Below are 17,983 nucleotides of genomic sequence, written 5' to 3'. Positions count from 1 at the left end.
GGTGAAAAAAAATTCCCTGTGGCAATCAAGTATGTTTTTAATCGCTTTCCTTCACCAAGTAGTAAGAATTGTTTCCAGCCCATTTAACTGCAAATTGAGTTCTCTGATTCCTCTAGTTTCTCATCTCCATGGCAACCTATTATTACTTGAGACTGCGCTTCTGTTGGGAAGAGAAAAGGCTTTTAAGTTCTGAGCCACATGCAGTCACTCGTTTTGAATTTTTAACCTTTTTCCAAGAACTGTCAGTCAGCAATCTCACTTCCTTTTTGTAAAATGCATTCCATCTTTGTCTTTTTAAGTCAATATCAGCCCACACCTTAGATGCTGCACTTTCTCATCTGTAGGTTGTAAAGAGATGTTACTATTTGAAATTATTCGTTATTTTTAAATACTTTGCAAAGTTTTTTTTCAGTGATTTTTTTTTTTCTTAATTGAGAGACTGTATTTTAGGAGCTTTGGCCAGTGCTACAAAATTGCTGCTAATCTAAAGTGTGTCTAATGGTCATAAAAGATCAGAACATTGCTTCAATAAACCTTGAGATTTGATGCAGCAGATGATATTTATAATATAATTCCACTTTTTCCAGTAGATTCTGTGGTTGGAGTAGGATTGATAAATGTAGCCAATAATTTTACCACGATGTAGGCATTCTCGTTAAATGATATAATTTAACTAAGTATGTCAGTGAAGGAAACACATCCCCAAAGCTCCCATAATTTTAACTCATACTGTGGAATGCTGTTAAGTCCAGGCATGTATCATAATTCAGGAGGTTGTTACTAGAGAATTTATAAATTGGGCAGCTGATTTAATATAGTATTTATGACTCCATTTACTAAGTTACAAAGAACCCTTTACTTTTCTTCCATCCCACGTAAAAATGAGTACTGTTTTTCTAGTTGAATATTTTAGAACATAATATACCTTTAACTGCAGTTGATCCTTGAACAACTTGGAGATTAGGGGAACCAGCCTCGCACACAGTTGAAAATCCACAGATAACTTTTAACTCCCAAAAACACTACTACTAATAGTTACCATTGACCGGAAGCCATACTGATAAAATAAATGGTCTATTAACACTTATTTGGTATGTCATATGTATTATATACTGTTCTCTTATAATCAAGTAAGCTAGATAAAATAAAATCGTATTAAGAACATCATAGGGAAGAGAAAATATCCTTCCTATTCATTAAGTGGAAATGGATTATCATGAAGGTCTTCATCCTTGTCATCTTCACATTGAGTAGGCTGAGGAGGAAGAGGAGGGGTTGGTCTTGCTATCTCATGAGTAGCAGAGGCAGAAGAAAATTCATATGTTAAGTGGATCTGTGAAGTTCAAACCCGTATTATTCAGGGGTCAACTGTATACTGATAGCATTCAGTAAAAAGCTGAAAATCCAAATTCATCAAATCTGTGAACAGTCCACATCTAAAATGTCTAAACTAAAAAAGTAATAGTTTAAATAGCATTGTGGGCTTAAGACATTCCTTACTCACGTACTTCTTCAAAGAATTTTATAAACCATATTACCTTTTGGACATTTTTAAGTTTACAACCAAAATTTTTCATCTTAAGTTTAAGTAATTACAAAAGATATAGTTTTAGTGTATTTTAAATGTTCACATTTTAAAATAAAACTGCTAAATGTTTCTATTGTGTAATAGTCAGAAAATTTCCATCTCTTTGCTCTTGAACTATAATGTATATTTTAATATAATATATTTTTGTTTTAATGACTTGTCTGCTACATAAACATGTAAATTGAAATTAAATTCTTTCTGTCACTAAGAGATTAATTTTGTTTTCTGTTCTGGGTTGTAATCACCATTACCCTGATAATTACCCACAGTTGATCAAAGCAACATTACAAATGTATTACAAATTTAATTTTTATAAGTAATTGTTGCAGGTAAACATTTCTTAACGAGATAAATTTATGTTATTACTGTTTCCTTTTTCAGTTTTTATATAAGTAAACTCAGAAATCTTGTGGCTATGTAGATGAGAATAGAAGGAGTTTTGTTGTTGCAGTAACACTCAGTTTTATGAGTTCAGTGAGTTATTTATGGGTTATTTACCCAATTCTGAGTTATTTGTTCAAAAAATCGTATAGTCATCTATCACCAATAAATATTTTTAGCAATTAGATTTTCTTGGTTGAAAGCAAAGGGTTGAAAATAAATAAAGCAAATAATTGAACATAAACTGAATGAAAAAGGATTTGATAACCAGCCATTGGAGTCATTAACTTTCTAACCTAGCAGTGGACCATCATGTTATTGTTACTTTTAGAAGCTCTTTGTCTAACCCAGCATATGCAAATAATTGTTAGGAAAATAAAAATATTGTTAATTTCAGTACACATTTTCCAGTGCAATATTTTATGATGAAATACTTTTATCATATTCTTTAAATGTCCTTTTGCAAAAAATCTAGAACTTCAGATTATACTCATCTGAGCTATGGAAAATATCTGCAATATACCTGTAGGGGAGGAAAAACTTACTCCTCTACCCTCTTAAGTAATTGGGGCCTGCAAATGAAATTGACAGCAGACAGATGAGTAAAAGAAAAGGTTTGTTATGTACACAGAGGTCTTCATAGAAAAGAAGACCCAAAAGAAATGTTTAGACCAGGGGGTGGAGGGGGCTTTTATACCATTTTTACAAAGAGTGATAAATTGTGAAAAAGTAAGTTTAGACAAAGGTAGGGGGTTGGGCTTCTTGGTGGTAAATTGTGAAAAGGTAAATATATGGGGATTCTAATGAAAGAAAAGGATTATTTAGTAAGGTTTGTTATGTGTACCAAAGTTGGTGTCTTCTCTATTGATAAGTGTCATCTCTGGTGAAGAAGTGTTGCCGTCCTCTTCCTAGTATGGAAGTGAGAGCATCAGCTTTAGAAATGGAAATTTATATTACATTTACAAAAGGAATGTATGCCCTGCTTTTAGATAAAAAGAGGGAGGGCAGATATATTTCCCTTTATCTGAGGGTTTCTCAGTTGCCTTCAGCTCAAAATAATAATCCTTATGCCAAAGTGGCATATTTGGGGATGGCATACTCTGATCCTCTTCATACCCTAATTGGGAAATCAGTCAGACAAGTGGAAAAAATTTTGACTTCAGGTTTACATGTTTATTTTTATGTGTGTGTGTGTATTTATATATATATAAATTGGACACAGTTTTTTGCCCACAGTAAAAGTTTTTTAAAAACCAGAAACAAAAATATTTTTTCGATGGACCATTGGTTATATATCTTAATCATATTGCTAAAATTAAAAAAAAAAAACTGTATAGTTGCTACATGTTAAATATTCATATCACTAAAATTTTTAACCAAAAAGCTTAAAACAGATGAAAAAATTGAAAAAAAAAAAATATATATATCCATGTGTAAGCACCTCATTCCTTCATTCTAGTTCTGAGTTAGATGCATGACCACATAGATAGGTGGACAGACAGGCAGGCAAAGCAAGGATACATTCACCAAGTACTTATTAAGAATATTTTATGTAACATGCCATGCTAAGCACTAAAAATATAGTGACAAAACACAATTCTTGCCCTTTATAATCTAGTAGGGGAATAGACAAAAAGACATTAATTGGTTCTTAATACTACTGTTAAGTATACTGTTTTAGACATGGCTAAAATGGTAAATTTTATTTGTTTTTACCACAGTTTTTTTTTTAAGGCATAAAAATAGAGTATAAAGAGATAAGCAGGGTACCGGAAGAACCCCCAGCACAGGTCTCTAACTCAGTCTCCTAGGCCTTAGGATGGGAGGAAGACTTCTGTGAGGTAACATCTAAGCTGTATCCTATTGTTTATATTAAGTTAAGGAGGATTCTAGTTACCCATTATGTGCCTTGCTCAAGGCCATGTAATTTGTGAGTGGTAGAGGTGTAGTATTTCTCAATTCTATTCTTCAGCCTAGGGATTTTTTTTTTTCAGACAAAGCCACATCTTTAAAGTGGAGATAATGGTACCTGTTCTTTTTGTTTCACAGGCTTGTTTTAAATAGTAAATAAAAGAGTACACATGAAATCTCCTTAGACTCTTAGTATGCTACAAGGGAATTTATGATAAAATGAAATATTTTCTTTGCTGACTAGAGCTGCTATATGTCTTGCTTTACAGAGTCTTTTAAAGAGAAATCCTTAATGATTGTCTTGGCCAGGGGACTTGCACAGGGCAAGTATCGATTAGAAATGTATTTGGCTTTTTGCCCAAGTAACATAGCTACTTACTCACTGAACATTATTCAGTACTCACTGTCGAAGTTTTTTAAAAACCAGAAACAAAAACACTTTTTAGATGGACCATTGGTTATATATCTTAATCATATTGGTAAAATAAAATTTTAAAAATGTCATGGTTGCTACATGTTAAATATTCATATCACTAAAATTTTTAATCAAAAAGCTTCAAATCGAGGCAAAAAAATTGAAAAGACAGCTCAGAGGAACCATTGACAGAAAAATTGGCATTGAATATTGATCAGAAGTAGAATTTGTTAAAGAACATGGGAAATGGGAAAAATAAAAACATGAAACAAGTGGAATTTGATTTGGTTTTGTTTTTTTTTTTTTTTTTTGGATACTATTCCAAGAGAAAAGGCACTAGAAAACATGGACTTTAGAAATAATCATTGAGCCAAAAGAATAGATTCAATATGATTAATTGGGTAGATACTTTTCTATGAAATGTATGTGTACTGTTACAAGTGATAAATTTTAGAGGGGCAAGGAGTAAAAGATGGTGAGGTAACCTTGTTCGGATTCAGAGATCTGAGTCTTTTCAAAGAACTAGCCTGCAGGAGTTACCATAGCAACAACATTATATTAGGGGCATTTTCAAGATTGTTCTAAAGTGTCTCATGTTATGCTGCATGATTTGTAAAAATGGAGGTGTAAGAGTTAACTGTGTGCCTAGACTCATTTTTTGAAAAGTAAGGGAGGAGGTTGGAGGTTTAGGCAGCCCATTTGAGGGAAATTAAGGATGATAATATTTCAGCTAGCACTCACTTGTATTAAAAAGGAAAACACATTTGAAATATTTCAGTTTATTTTTTCTATCATTGATTTTAGAAACAAAGGAATTTAGCTAGCAGCCAATCTCCGCATTTTAAGAATTCACATTTCATTGCATGGCTAAATTTGAAGGCAACTCCTACAAGTGTTTTGTTGGAATTGGGATTGGAGGAGGCACAAAAGTGTTTTAAATGGTTTTTGTGAGTCCTTGAGGTTTCTTGGCTTTAGCAAAGAAAAGCCCGTGGGAGGTACAATAATAGAAAAGGCCATTATGTTGTTATTTCTAAGTGGTTGTTGAGGGAGAGCATTTCATTAGATTTTCTATTTTTCATTTACAGTTTGTAACATTCTAAAATATTTGTAAATTTTTAGTGGTTTAGTTAGCTCTTTGTTACTCTTTGATTTCATATTTTACTTTAGACTTTTGTTAGTGTTTGCTAAAAAGCATTTGCTACTAGATTTTATAAAATATTTGGAACAAAGAAGTATTCTCAGCACAATTAAGAGTTCATTTATGTCTGTGTGGTTGTTTTCCAGTGCCCAGATCTTTCTAGATCCCTTCTTAACATTCTCTAAGGGCTGCTGTGCTCCCTAATGAGGATTCCTCAGCAATAGCTCAGGGCCTTCAGTGCAATAGTCCTATCATTGTTTGAGTGAGCACACATAGTCCTGAAGTGCTTCCTCCCTGGGGTATGACCAGTTTATTACCCTCTTTCTACCCTGAATAATAGGCTGTTATGCCAGAATTTCCACATTTTAGTCTTGTTATACAGTAATAGAAACAGTAATTCTTTTTCATTCTCTAGGGAAATTTTTGTTTCATTAACTTTTTTTAAAAAAAGATACACACATTTTTAAAAACTCATTTGGATAAATGCTCTCATTCTTGGCTTACTGTTAAAGTAGTTCAAATCTTTAACTCTTTCGAAATTGATATATTTCCGCTGTAATTTCCTAGTGTAACTAACAATGTAGAAAATAAACAAATTATTTTAGAATTTATCTTGACAATATTTGCTTCAGAACTGCCGATGCCGTAAAGCCAAATAGGAGACTTTTTTCCTGATTATTAATTTTACTTTAATTCAACAAATATTTCTTGAGTGGTTTTTATCTACTTGGCGTTGTTAATTTTAAATGGTTTTATAATTATATCCCATCTTAAATTGCTTTTAAAATATTAATTATAGCTTTGAATAAATTAAATTTCCTTTACATCTTCTTTGTCACTTAAAAAGTCTTTGAAAAAAAGAACACATATGCTCACACCCTGATACCATTTTCTTTTTTTTTTTTGTTTTGAGGTGGAGTCTGGCTCTGTCGCCCAGGCTGGAGTGCAGTGGCCGGATCTCAGCTCACTGCAAGCTCCACCTCCCGAGTTTACGCCATTCTCCTGCCTCAGCTTCCCGAGCAGCTGGGACTACAGACGCCGGCCACCTCGCCCGGCTAGTTTTTTGTATTTTTTAGTAGAGACGGGGTTTCACCGTGTTAGCCAGGATGGTCTCGATCTCCTGACCTCGTGATCCGCCCGTCTCGGCCTCCCAAAGTGCTGAGATTACAGGCTTGAGCCACTGCGCCCGGCCCTGATACCATTTTCATAGTCCTATCTCTAGTCACCTTTGTTTTCTTAATTGCTCTTAAAACTGATAGATGTAATTGGCATTTCTACATAAATTATGTTGCTTTTGGAACACTCATGCACAAACGTTTAAAGTTTAAAAAGTCTCTACTATTTTATTGCTTAGAAATTGAGAGAGGATCTGTGATGTTTAAAAGAAATAGTTGACTAGTTACAATAGCTTACACCTGTAATCCCAGCACTTTGGGAGGCTGAGGTGGGTGGATCACGAGGTCAGGAGTTCGAGACCAGCCTGGCCAACATGGTGAAACCCCATCTCTACTAAAAATACGAAAATTAGCTGGGTGTGGTGGCAGGCACCTGTAATCCCAGCTACTCAGGAGGTGAGGCAGGAGAATCATTTGAACCCTGGAGGCAGAGGTTGCAGTGAGCCGAGATCATGCCATTGCACTCCAGCCTGGGCAACAGGGCAAAACTCCATCTCAAAAAAAAGAAAAAAGAAAGAAGAAAAGAAATGGTTGAAAAATTTTTATACAAGAGTTTGTCTAATTGAAGAGAAATGTAAAGACCAATTGCTTGAAAGTCGAATTTTTTATTTTTGTTTTAATTTATATACTTTATATTATATATAATTTTACATGAGAAAGCTATGGTGAAAAGTATAAACATCAGAAAATGTCATTGTATCTAGGTATTTACAGCAAAAAGAAAAGAAAGAGAAAAAAATGAGCAGGCCAATGTACTTACAGACCTTGAGTTCCTGCTAAGTATATGGTACTCTAAGGAACATAATAGATTGTATGCGACTGTCTTTCCCTTAGAGTTTTATAGTATAATACAGTAAGTGTACTCATCGGCTATTAACAGCATAATAAACCAACCCTTCAAAACTCAGTAGCTTAAAAACAGCTTTAATCCATTCTTGCTTATGCATCTGTAGGTCAGCTGGGAATTGATTGGTCTCATCTGGGCTCAGCTGGATAGCCTTCAGGCTGCTATTCTGGCAGGGTTTGGCTCCTCACTGCAGGTTGGGTTTCCATCTAATCATGTGTCTTCATTCTGGCGCCTCAACTGAAAGAGCAGCACTTACCCAGGAGAAACTCTTCACATGGGACTGACAGAAACAAGACCTATTACACAGATTTTAAGCCTCTGCTTGCTCGGTATTTGCTAGCTTCCAAAGGCCCTTGCAACTGCTCGGCCAAAGCAAGTCACCACACCCTGCATTAATGGGGCAAGAAAGTATACTTCTGTCATGGAAACAGGGATGGGTTGAAAGGAAGAGAAGAGTTTTAAAATGTAATCTAATCTACTATGATACAGAAAACAATTTAAACTGATTTGTCTAAAGTGGCAAAGGACTTAAAACAGTTAGTTTTGTAGAATAAACATAACTAATAAACATGAAAAATTTTCCACTTTGGTAATAAAAACAGAAATACAAATTAAAATAATATTTAATCAAAGAAGTGATGATGCCTATCACTGGCAAGGTTACGGAGAGATGAAAACTCATTCTGTTGGTAGAGTATAAATTTGTAAGCAATTTGGGAATTCTGTTGAGTCTTAAAATCATTCATACCTTTTGACCTAGTAACTACCTTTCCATAACTTTTTCCTAAGTAGCGAATTGGGCAAAAACGAATGTATCTTTGTAACATTATACAGTAAAAAACTGAAATAATCTAACAAATGTTCAGCAATAGGAGAATAGTTTACTTGTAGTAACTGCATCATATATGAAATATTATACAGTGGCTTGTTAAAAGTCACACAATGCACCTGCAAATAGTAGATGAAGAATAATGATTGTGTGTGTGTCTGTTTTCACAGATAGTCTTGCTCTCTCACCCAGGCTGGAGTGCAGTGAGTAGCTTGGTCGTATCTCACTGTAGCCTCAAACTCCTAGGCTCAAGGGATCCTCCCACCTCAGCCTCCTGAGTAGCTGGGACTACCCAGGCTAGTCTCAAACTCAGTCTTCCAAAGCTGGGATTACAGGCCTGAGCCACTTCACACAGCTGGCGCACTTTAATTAAGAGCAATGTGGACTCGGCCAAAATATGAAAATAATTTCTCTCTGCTGGAAAATCGAAAGTCATTCTTGAATTGGAAGGAAACAAAACTAACATTAATGTTGTTTCAAGTGATGGCAGAATAGTTGACATGATTAATTTGCTTAGTGTTGTATTCTTTTTTAGGTTTTAAGAAATATCAAGGGGGCCAGATGCTATGATTCACGCCTGTAGTCCTAACACTTTGGGAGGCCAAGGCGGGCAGATTACCTGAGGTTGGGAGTTCAAGACCAGCCTGGCCAACATGGCAAAACCCTGTCTCTACTAACAAATACAAAAAATTAGCCAGGTGGAGTGGCATGCACCTGTAATTCCAGCTACCGGGAGGTGGAGGTTGCAGTGACCTGAGATCATGCCACTGCACTCTAGCCTGGGCTACAGAGCAAGACTTCATCTCAAAAAAAAAAAAAGAAAGAAATATCAAGGGTAGTTAGGGTAATTTGTTAAAGCTGGCTAGCAATTTTCTCAATGTATATTGTTAATAAATAAGGAATGTTGTGAGCATGCTTCTTAGAATGTAATGAACAAAAGACCAGTGGGCTAATGTTGAATTTCTTTTTTTTTTTTTTTTTTTGAGATGGAATCTTGCTCTGTCACGCATACTGGAGTCTAGTGGTACAATCTCGGCTCACTGCAACCTCCGCCTTCCAGGTTCAAGCCATTCTCCTGCCTCAGCCTCCTGAGTAGCTGGGATTACAGATGCCCACCACCACACCCAGCTAATTTTTGTATTATTAGTAGAGACGGGGTTTCACCATGTTGGCCATGCTGGTCTCGAACTCCTGACCTTACCACAGGTGACCTGCCCAGCTTGGACTCCCAAAGTATTGGGATTACAGGCGTGAGCCACCGCGCCTGGCTAATACTTAATTTCATTGATACTTTGGATAGGTATAAGATACAGTTTTCATGAAAATATTCAGAGTGAAGAAACTTTTCATACACTACAGCTAATTCTTAATTTCATTGATACTTTGGATAGGTATCAGATATGGTTTTCATGAAAATATTCAGAGGGAAAAAACTTTTCATACACTACACATGGTATTTTCTTCGCATAGTAAAACAAACAAACACAAAAAAACAATGGTGCCACTTAATAGGAAGGAAAATAAAACATCTACCTAAATATCTCATTGATAAGTAGCATTTGTATTTCTACTTGTTCCTCTCCTGTGGGCTTCTTAGGCCTCTCTCTAAATACTTTTTAGTTGCTTCTGAATAATACCCCACAACATATTTCTTTTAAAGGTAGAATTGTACTACTTGTAACTATTTTATCCTTACCAGGAATCTTCTCAAACCAATAAATATCTCCCAAACAAAGTAGAATATTGAAGTCTACACAACACATTTCATAGCTGGTATAGAAAACACTGAATCACTGAAGAAAATTAGGCAGAAACTCTAAGATCTGTTATATAGTCTTCTCACTTATGAATATTAGACTAATTCTATTTCCTTTCTCAACTGAAAAAGTTGATATTTGAAATTAATTTTTAAAATCTGTCATTAAACTTTCTATTGCAGAAAGTAGTACTTCTTACCTAAAGAGCAAAACACCTCCCTCTTCTCAATTTAATCAACTCCTCTGCCAGTAAGAATTTTAAAAGCACTGTCTTAGTGAAAGGCACGTTTTCACATTGAGAACTAGAATACGGGCTTTGGAGTCAGGACTAGGTTAATTTAGCCACTTACTAATTATGTTACCCTGAGAAAGTGACTAGATTTCTTTGGTTTAAAATTAGTAAAATTGAGGTAGTAATTCCCAACTCATAAGCTTATTATAAAGATTAAGTTGTATAAGTACACTATAACTAGTGTTAATTGGTACTGATATCCTTTCTACCATCTGTGATGACAGCGTGAAAAAACTCACATGCAAAATATTAGGGAAGGGGTTTTAACTATAGATGTGGAAGAATTTAAAATAATTATGAGTAAATGTCTAGGTAAAATGGACAATTTATCTTTAGAAAGTTAGAAGTTAACAAAATAAATGCAGGAAGACAGACACTCTAAATTGTGGACTAACAGCTATTGCAGGAATAGGGAAAGTTGTCTTTAAAGTGTCAGACCACAGTGTTTTCACAAGTGAAACTTTGTAAAACCTTTCAAACCTTCAAAGAATGGTTTGTGCCATTTAAACCATTTAGAAATGTAAAAAGAAAGCGTCTTAATTTCTCTTTACAAAGCTAGCATAATTCTGAAAAATACCACACTCAATAAAACTGTAGTCTAATATTACTTATTAATATACATACAAAAATTCCTTATTTTAAAAAATATTGATACAAGGTAATTATACATTTATAGAGTACATAGTGATGTTTCTGTATATGTGATCAGATCAAAGTAATTAGGATATCCATCTCAAACATTTATCATTTGTGTTCGTAACACTCACTATCCTTTTAGCTCTTTGAAACTGTATATTGTTGTCAATTGTAGTCATCCTACTGTGGTATAGAACACTAGAACTTATTCCTCCTATCTAGATGTAATTTTGTATCCTTTAACAAATCTCTCCCTATCCTTCTCTCCCCTATGCTTCCCAGCTTCTTGTAACCTCTGTTGGACTTTGTACTTCTATGAGATTAACATTTTTAGCTTCTACATATGAGTGAGACCATGTTGTGTTTAACTTTCTGTGCCTGGCTTATTTAACGTAATGTAATGTACTCCAGTTCCATCTGTTTTGCTAGGATTTCATTCTTTTTTATGACTGAATAGTATGCCATTGTGTGTATATACACTACGTTTTCTTTATCCGTTTATCTGTTGTTGGACACCTATGTTGATTTTTTAATCTTGGCTATTGTAAATAGTGCTGCTGTAAACATGGCGCAGCAGATGTCTCTTTGTTATACTGATTTCCTTTTCTTTGGATTGAAATGCCCAGTAGTGAAATTGCTAGATCATATGGCAATTCCTATATGCAGTTTTTTGAGGAACCTCCATACTGCTCCCCATAGTGGCTATACTAGTTTATATTCCCACCAACATTGTAAAAAGTCTTAATAAAATATTTGCAGCTAGAACTGAGCAGTATATTAAAAGAATAATATACTATGACTAAGATATTTTAGGAATGCAAAAAATAGTTCAGTGTTAGGAATCCTTAAAAAATAAATTTTACCATATCACTAGACCAAAGGAGAAAAGCCATGTGGTCAGCTCTGTAGGTGCCAAGGAGACATTTGTTAATTTTTTTAAGAAAGAATATAAGAATACTTTGTAAGTATAGCAAAATACTATACACACATGTGCATATAATCTGTCACTCTATATCTTAGACCAATGGCTAGAATCATGATTAAAGGTAAAGTATCAGAGACATTCCCTTTAAAATTTGGACTAACATAAGGATGTCTGCAGTCATCACTATTATTCTACTGATCATTGCTATTACACAATAAAATGAAATAATAGTAAAATTTTTAGGCCGGGTGCGGTGGCTCATGCCTGTAATCCCAGCACTTTGAGAGGCCGAGGCGGGTGGATCACGAGGTCAGGAGATCGAGACCATCCTGGCTAACATGATGAAACCCCGTCTCTGCTAAAAATAATAATTTAAAAAAATTAGCCGGGCATGGTGGCGGGCGCCTGTAGTTCCAGCTACTGGGGAGGCTGAGGCAGAAGAACAGCGTGAACCCGGGAGGCGGAGCTTGCAGTGAGTGGAGATCGCACCACTGCACTCCAGCCTGGGAGACACAGTGAAACTCCATCTCAAAAGAAAAAAATACAGTAAAATTTTTAAAAACCAAAAATAAAATCTCAACATTTGTAATGTGACCATCCAGTGCTCTCACTTTGTTTGCCCGTTAATGAATTTTATGATGAGCATGCAATTGTTTTACAAATGGGGAGAAAAAATAGTTCCTTTTATTAAAAAATTTTTTTAAGTTGTTGGCCTAGACTTTCTAAGGCCCCTTTAGCTCTTTACATTCTATTAGTCTAATAGAGCTATTTGCAAATATGTCATGTGTTGTCAGACATTATTTCATTTTGAACCTGATACCAACTTTGAAAGAAAGGAAAACAGATGTTATTCTCATTTTGCTTGCCCAAGGTCACATGACAGTAAGTAGCAAAACCAGAATTTTGACTCTGGATTGATTCCTTTTTTTACTCTGAAAGGTTATTTCCTACAAGGCAGCATGCTATAATGCTCTGATCCTCACATTTTGGTGTGTATCTGAATTACTTTTGATGCTTGCTGTAAAATGCATTATCTTCGGTTTTACTTTCGGTCTAATTCAGTAGGATTAGGGTGATCCAAAATTTGCATTTTTACCATGTCTTCTGCTAAAGGTGATTCACTGAGGACACATTAAGTAGCATGCAGACAAAAGATGTTGTAAACAGATGTGGTGTTGAGCAAATATAGAGACAAGTAAAAGTAGATTTGAATACTACTTTCTCCTACTGAACTGTTTGTAAGATCTTAGCAGTCAACTGATGAATGGTACATAGGCAATAAAGCATACTGGGTAAGAGTATATGGGCTTTGGATCAGTGAATCTTGGGCATGTTACCTGATGATAATGGTACTCACTTCATAAGGAGGTTTTAAGGACATGTGTAAATTTTCATAGAGCGGAATGAGAAAGAGCAGAGACAGTCAAGTGTTAGTTACTTCAGTGGAAGTCTTAATACAGGTACATGCATGCACACACCCACAAAGCACATCAAGAAAGGGGACCCAGGAGTTCCCCACCAACAAAAAGATTTTGTTTCTCCTATCAGCTTCTATTCTGCTGAAAGTCATTAGAGACTATTGAAATTTTTTATTTTTAATTATATCTCAAAGTGGATTGATACTGCAATTGATGAAGTGGATCCCAGAGTAAATATCTGAATAGGTGTTTCAGAAGTACTGACTTTGATTTTTTGGTAGCGTTTGAGATAATACAGGTTTTACTCTACTTCTAAAAATATTTTATTTAAAAGAAAAATTAAATGAAGGTTTATATAAAAAGGTATCACAGTTTTGTACTGTTTTACTCTGAGATTTAGAATTGTTTCAGATGGATCTTTTATATCTGGTATGTTATACTGGTGTAGAATATTGGCAGGCTGTATGAAGAAAACGTGGAAGACATTTTGGCTTTCCTTCTCTCTGTGCATATCTCCTATTATATTTCTTCTCACTCCCTTTTTAGGTTTGTTAACTAACCATAATGTGGAATACATATTGTTATTTCTCACATTTCTAGAATACATCTTTGTGATCTGCATTTATTTTATATTCAATTCTAATTACTATATTCTGTGTTATAGCTCCTTAAAGATGTACTCCAATTTATTTCCATTTTTAAATGACTATAATTTTAGCTTATGTTTGCCACTTTTTTCAGTTCAATTAAGAAAAAAGTTGGTGCCCATATGTATGTACTACCTGAAGCTTTCATAAAATGAGCAACTTGAGACATTGTGTAAAATGTATAGAATCCTGGCTGGGCATGGTAGCTAACACCTGTAATCTCAGCATTTTGGGATGCCAGGGTGAGAGGATCACTTAAGGCCTGGAGTTCGAGACCAACTTGGGCAACATAGCGAGACCTCATCTCTAAAAAAAAAAAAAAGTTCTTTTTTAATTAACCAAGTGTGGTGGTACACACCTGTAGTCCTAGCTACTTGGGAGGCTGAGGCAGGAGGATCACTTGAGCCCAGGAGTTCAAGGTTAGAGTGAGTTATTATTGTACCACTGTACTCCTGCCTGGGCAACAGATTAAGACTCTGTGTCAAAAAAAAAAAAAAAAAAAAAGAAAAGAAACGTTTATAGTATCCTTATATTTATTTTAAAGTGGTTATAGTTGTTAGCATTTCATTTAAATAAGTGAAATTGTGTCTTTTCTAGGAGAGAAGGCAGAAACGCATAGTTTATCTGCTCCAGAATTGTTATTTGATTATAAAAGAAAAGGAGTGGGGAAAAGCAGAAATAGATATTTTTTAATACAAAAACACCAAACTTCTATTTAACTCATGAATTGAAGAGGAAACCAACCAGTTGTCACAACTAGTTCAAAGGAGAGGCTATATATTTTCCATATTATGGCTAGTTAACAAACCCTTAATATGGAGTAAAGGAATGCTGATACCCATTTACAAATGGACACAAAACTGGCTTTTTCCACTGGAAGTGGGATGTGGTGGAGGAGTAGAGGGTGAGATGGAATTGTTGGACCTCCGTCAGACAGAATTTATTTGTGTGCCTATAGACAGAGTTATTTGCATTTATCCACAATTTATACAGAATTATAAAATAGCTCCAGGACCAGAAAAGGCACAAACTCCATAGAAACATAGCCTAGAAAGGTATGGTGTAAACAATGCAATCCATTTTATATACACAGTAATTATTTTTGCTTATTCCAAAGTCTTAACTTTTCCTTACAGCAATAACCTACTACAGGAATGTTTCCAAGGCTTTTGATCAAATATGTGACAGAAAGGGATTTTTAAAAATAAGCCTAGACACACATACATAAGAAAGATATTGGAAGAGGTTCTGATGATCTGATCTGGGAAGGGGTGTCTGATACAGCAGAAGAAAAGTTGCTCAAACTCTGTCAAGAAGGGAAGTCCTAAATGGTGTCATTGATGCTTTTATAATCACTGAAGAGAGAATTTTGTTATTGAGGAGCTAGTAAATAAGGATCTATATAAATAATAAATTGAATATAAATACAGTTTAATAATCGAATTACCTTCTTGATTACATCTGTCACATCCAGGTTTATTCAACAAACATTTACAAAACATTTTCAGTGTATCAGGCACTGCTAGATACTAGGCATACATAGATGAACAAAACATATCTTGCCTTTAAAACCTACTCTTGGAGCTCACAGTTTGGTAAGGGAGATAGACTACAATAGTACGTGGAAGTGCAATAATACTATACTATCAGCGTTGTATAGGGTGTGAGGGGGTTTGAAAGAGGAAGTGGTTAACTCAGTGAAGGTTTTGAGGAACAGTCAAGTTTTGTGTTTTTTTTTAAATTAAGCATTTTGTTTTGAGATAATTGTAGAATCACATGCAGTTGCAAGAAGTAATACGGAGAGATCCCATATACCCTTTGCATAGTTTCTCCAGTGGTAACATTTTACAAACATGTAGTATGATATCACAACCAGAATATTGACATTCATACAGTCAAGATACAGAACATTTCCATCACCACAAGGATCCCTCTTGTTGCCTTTTTTGCACAGTATTCCCCCTGACCCTATCCATACCTTCACTTTCTGCAGTTTTACTTATCCATGGTCCACCACAGTCTGAAAACTTTATGCTATTTTGAAAGAGAAAGAGACCACAGTCATATAACTTCTGTGGTTTTCGTTTTGTTTTTTGAGACATGGTCTCACTCTGTCACCCAGGCAGGAGTACAATGGTGTAATCTCAGCTCACTGCAGCCTTGACGTCTTGGGCTCATGCAGCCCTCTCACCTCAGTCTCCTGAGTAGCTAGGACTACAGGTGTGTGCCACCACACTGGTCTAATTTTGTTTATTTTTTGTAAAGGTGAGGTCTCCAAATCCTGGACTGAAGCAGTCCTCTCACCTTGGCCTCCCAAAATGTTGGGATTACAGGCGTGAGCCACCACGTCCAGCCTTCCACATAACTTATTACAGTGTATTATGATTGTTCTATTTTATTATTATTGTTGTTAGTCTCTTACTGTGCTTAATTTATAGATTAAACTTTATCAAAGGAGTACTATTCATGGTTTCAGGTACCAACTGGGGGTTTTGGAATGGTTGGAATGTATCTCCCACAGATAAGGGGGAAATACTGTATTCATGTTAGGGTATAAGTCTTTTATTTTATTTGTGTTTTGTGTTGGTTTTCCCTAATTTTTGGTTTCTCTCATTTCTTTTCCCTGCCTTCCTGTGGACTACTTGAATATTTTTTTAAATTCCATTTTGATTTGTCTATAGTGTTTTTAATGTATCTCTGTATAGCTGCTTACGTGGTTGCTCTAAGTATGTATGTGTAAATATATACACATATATATATGTAAAATGTTGAAGAGTTGGATGCCTTCATTTAACAGATTATGTTAAATGTAGCAACCTAATCACCCTTTACATTCCTTTATCCTCCCCCATTTATCATCTTATTGTCTTAACTGTTTTCTCTAAATATATTGATAACTACATCAGACAGTGTTACAATTTTTTGCTTCAACCTTCAAACATAATATAGAAAACTCAAGAAGGAAAATATCTTGCCTTTACCCATATTTTTGCATATTATGTCTTTTCTTCTGATGTTACAAGATTTCTTCTTTTATTATTTTCTATTTAAAGAATTTCCTTTGACCATTCTTTTAGGGGAGAGGCCTACTGGGTGACAAATTCTGTGAGTTTCTCTTCATCCGAGAATGCCTTGCCTTTGCCCTCATTCCTGAAGGGTGTTTTGGCTGGATGTGGGATTCTACATTAAAGGTCTCTTTGTAGTGCTTGAAAACTGTCTCTTCCCTCTGTTCTCCCTAGTTTCTAGTGAAAAATCCTGTCATTAAATAGCTTTTCCCTTATAGATAAGGTATCATTTCTGTCTTACTGTTTTCAAGATTATTTTCTTTGTCTTTAGTTCTCAGATGTTTGACTATGATATATGGTATTGTATTTTTAAATTTTGGTGTCTGTATGTTCATTGCTAGTATATAGAAATACAATTGATTTTTGTTTGTTTATCTTCTCTCCTATGACCCTGTCGAACTCACTTTTGCATTCTGAGAGGTTTTTTTTGTAGATTCCTTGGGATTTTCTACACAGACAATTATATCATGCACAAAAGAGACAGTTGTATTTCCTTCTCTTCAATCTGTATGCCTTTTACTTCCTTTTTTTTTTTTTTTGCCTTACTGTTCTGGCTTGAGGTTCCAGTACCATATTGAGTAAGAGTAATGAGAGCAGATATCCTTGCCTTGTTCCCAATCTTAGAGGGAAAGCATTTGGTTTTTCACCATTAAGTATAATAAATAAAACATTTATTGCAGTAGGTGTTCTGTTGAGGAAGTTCCCCTCTATTCCTGTTTTAATTTTTTAAAATGCTTGTTCTAAATAATTTGATATGATCCTGTGATTTTCTTCTAAGCTTACTTAGCCCATTAAGATGTTGAATTAACATTACTGATTTTCAAATGTTGAATCAGCCTGAAACTCTGAAATAAAGTTCACTTGGTGTATATTTCTTGTTATATATTGCTGAATTCTATTCGCTAATATTTTGTTAACAGTTTTTGTGTCTGTATGAGGTGTATTTCTCTATATTTTTC

General features: G+C 34.9%; 1 protein-coding gene across 2 annotated transcripts in view; it reads left to right on the top strand.

Moving 5' to 3' along the window:
- The window catches only part of XPR1 (xenotropic and polytropic retrovirus receptor 1), a 265,026-nt gene that overhangs the window by 217,808 nt on the left and 29,235 nt on the right, over window positions 1–17,983 (top strand). The window lies entirely within an intron of this gene.

Source organism: Papio anubis, chromosome 1 (genome assembly GCF_008728515.1).
Source record: "Papio anubis isolate 15944 chromosome 1, Panubis1.0, whole genome shotgun sequence".
NCBI lineage: Eukaryota > Metazoa > Chordata > Mammalia > Primates > Cercopithecidae > Papio > Papio anubis.
This window is presented reverse-complemented; position numbering and strand designations above follow the sequence as displayed.